Source organism: Lathyrus oleraceus, chromosome 4, assembly GCF_024323335.1.
Source record: "Lathyrus oleraceus cultivar Zhongwan6 chromosome 4, CAAS_Psat_ZW6_1.0, whole genome shotgun sequence".
NCBI lineage: Eukaryota > Viridiplantae > Streptophyta > Magnoliopsida > Fabales > Fabaceae > Lathyrus > Lathyrus oleraceus.
The window spans coordinates 336171704-336175784 of NC_066582.1; positions in this window are offsets into that span (position 1 = coordinate 336171704).

Consider the following 4081-nt stretch of genomic DNA (forward strand, 5'->3'; position numbering starts at 1 on the left):
ACTCTTAGGGGACCAAAATGCAAACTAGAAATGCTTTTTCTTGGATAAAGAAAGAGATTACTCGATCTATTTCCGTATTGCTCATGATCTATATAATAACTCGAGCACCCATTATATTCATCTAGGTAAGAACTAGAAAGACCAATCAATCAAGATTCAATCCAATGAGGACATAACTAAAGGGGAGTAATTCCATCCAGAAAATTTTCTAGAGAGGAAACTGAAATAACAATCATCCACGAGGAGACAAACTCAGTGGGGAAACAAAGGCAAGTTAAAGTCTTTTCTACTTAGGGGCTGACACTCTACAATTAAAAGAGGACAGACACCAAATTTGGTATGGGGATAAAGTACCACCATAACAGAGAATGAGAATCTCAAACCAAACAAATATGCAATAAATGCAAAATAATGAAATTATATGAATGTATATGTATATGTATATATGGTGATTATGATGACAAAACGATCACGAAGGATACAGAGGTGTCGCAAAGAAATTGAACCACCGGTAAAATCCTTGGTCTATCCACCAAAAATCATGGAGACAAACTGCTGGAAAAGAGAGAGATCAACATCCCAAAAGCTCAAACCCTAGTTGGGGAAGGAGGAGATCTACTGAGGAAAAAACACAACCAACGGTAGGGAATTTCAGGTCAACACCATAAAATGGGAGACAACCCTACTGGGAAAGAATCAAAAAGCTGCTCAGAAACCAGGAGGAAACTCTGCCTGGGAGCAAAGATACGACGATCGGTGGAGACACCAAAGCGATCTACTAGGGAGAGATCGAACATTTTCTGATGACGATCTACCTGCTGAAGAAATATGAACTCAACTGGGAAGGCCGAAACTGTGTTGGGGACCAAAATACGCCGCTGGGGATCTGAATCAATCAACTCAGCTGGGGAACAGAAAGAAACTCCACTGAGGAACAAACACTCCACCGAGGAACTGAATCCGCTAGCTAAAGACAATAACATTCTGCTGAGGACATTAATTAACACTGATGTCTAGAGATACCCGAAGAGTTACTGCTTGGGAAACCTCAGATGCTTCACACTTACGGACTTGCGTTTCACTGAAATGTTGTTGATATTACTGTTACTTGCTTTGGAAAAGTTTTTGCTTTTATATATTTAAGAAAATTTGATTTTTGGTTTAAAATTTTAATTTTAAAATGATCATAATAAAATTTAAAACTATTGGCTGAAGTAAATAAGAGTAGAAACAATTGGATAAAAGCTCAACTTTATTTAATAGGATTGTAGTCTGTAAATGACAAGACTCTATAGATTTTACAAAGTTGAAAATGGTAACTTACATGGAAAGGGGTTACATTGAATACAAATGATCCTTAATCCTTCTACCAAATCTTGATATCCACTGTGTTTTTGACCGCTGTTGAAGATGAACTGGCGGCAACCCTTGTGCTTAAACAAGTCCTCAAAATCACTGAAGATCAGCAGAATGCAGTTACTTGCCATAATCCCTAATTTTTGCATAAGTTTCCCTAAGATGGGGTACTCAACTTATCGGGAAATTATTTCTGTTTTTTATGTCTCTAATTTTTGTCTGGATTGTCCTTTCGTGTTTTCAATCCACCGAGACGCTCATTTTTGCCTAAGCCGCCCTTTCGGGTTTTCAACTTAGCGAGTTGTTCTTTTCTTTTTTAGGCGAAGTATTTCTTGACTGCATATGCGTTCACAGGATGAGTGAACTCTTCACCATCCATAGTTGTAAGAATCAATACACCTCCTGAAAAGGCTCTCTTGACAACATATGGGCCTTCACAATTGGGAGTCCATTTTCCTCTAGAATCTGGCTTGAACGGCAAAATCTTTTTGAGCACAAGGTCACCTTCTCTGAACACACTAGGTTTGACCTTCTTAATAAAAGCTTCAGTTAACTTGGCTTCCATGAGCACGCGCAGTGAAGGAATCTCAACCTCTACGGGGAGCACTGCTTCCATTCCATAAACAAGAGAGAAAGGGGTTGCCCATGTTGAAGTGCAGACGGATGTACGATACCCCTGTAAAGCAAATGGGAGCATCTCATGCCAATCCTTATAGGTAACAACCATCTTCTGGATAATCTTCTTGATATTCTTATTCGCAGCTTCAACAACCCCATTCATCTTGGGTTTGTAGGGAGAAGAGTTATGATGTGCAATCTTGAAGTCTTTGCAAAGAGCTTCCACCATATTGTTATTCAAGTTCGATCCATTATCAGTAATGATCTTGCTTGGCAAACCATAACAACATATGATCTGATTCTTGATAAACCTTACAACAACTTGCTTGGTTACATTTGCATACGATGCCGCTTCAACCCATTTTGTGAAGTAGTCAATTGCCACCAAAATGAAACGATGTCCTTTCGAAGCTTTGGGCTCAATCATCCCAATCATATGAATTCCCCATATGGAGAAAGGCCACGTGGAAGAGATAACATTCAATAGTGTCGGAGGAACATGAATCTTATCAACATAGACTTGACACTTGTGGCATTTCTTCACAAACTTGCAACAGTCAGATTCCATTGTCAGCCAATAGTAACCTGCTCGCAACATCTTCTTCGCCATTGCATGTCCATTGGAATGAGTACCAAAGGAACCTTCATGCACTTTGGTCATCCACAAGTTTGCCTTGTGTCTATCCACGCATCTGAGCAAAACCATGTCGAAGTTTCTCTTGTATAGTACATCACCATTCAAGTAGAAGTTACCGGCTAATCTTCTCAAAGTCTTCTTATCTTTCAAAGATGCCCCAGGCGGGTAAATCTGAGTATGGAGGAAACATTTGATGTCTTAATACCACGGCTTCTCGTCTTTGATTTCTCGAGGGATATGATGAAACTCAACCTTTGTAAATAAAGTTGAAATCCTCCTCGCATAATATCTATATGGTATTAAACCGAGTTGATTTGTCTCCCATTCTCCTTTAATCTGATTCACTACCAAAGCTAAATTACCGAAGACATCCAAATATTTGATTCTGAGATTCATGGCCTCTTCAAGCCCCATAATGCAAGCTTCATATTCTGCCATGTTGTTTGTACACTTGAAAGTCAATCTAGCTGTAAATGGTAGATACGTGCCTTGAGGAGTAATGATTACTTCCCCAATGCCATTTCCATATTGATTAATAGCTCCATCAAATACCATGCCCCATCGGGAACCAGGTTCTAGCCCTTCATCTAGCAATGGTTCATCATAATCTTTCATTTTCAAGTACAAAATCTCTTCATCAGGAAAATCATATTGTACTAACTGATAATTTTCAATTGGTTGGTGAGCCAAATGGTCAGCTTAAATACTACCTTTGATTGCTTTTTGAGATCGGTATTCGATATCATACTCTGATAACAGCATCTGCCAATGGGCAATCCTCCCAGTTAAAGCAAGCTTCTCAAATATATACTTGATTGGATCTTTTTGGATATCAACCATGTGGTATGATTCAACATATACTGACGCAAACGCTTAGCAGCCCAAGCCAATACACAACAAGTTTTCTCAAGCCTTGAATACCGAGTCTCACAATCAGTGAATTTCTTACAGAGGTAGTAAATTGCAAATTCTTTCTCCCCAGTCTCAAATTGCTGACCAAGAACACAACCTATAGTCTCTTTGAGCACAGTCAAATACATAATCAACGGTCTTCCTTCAACAGGTGAAGACAAAATTGGAGGTTCAAGCAAATATTCCTTGATACTAACAAATGCTTTCTGGCAGTCTTTGTTCCAATCACAAGACTGATCTTTCCGAAGAAGCTTGAATATGGGCGCACATGTGGCTGTCATGTGGGAAATGAATCTGGAAATATAATTCAAGTGGCCGAGAAAACCTCTGTCTTGCTTCTCAGTTTTGGGCGCAGGAATCTCTTATATTGCTTTGACCTTGGCAGGATCAACTTCAATACCCTTCTCGCTGACAATAAAGCCCAACAACTTACCAGAACGAACACCAAAAGTACACTTATTAAGATTCAAGCGGAGTTTATACTTCCTCAAACGCTGGAATAGCTTCAGCAAATGCTCAACATGTTCCTCCTCATCAATTGATTAGCAATCATGCCAT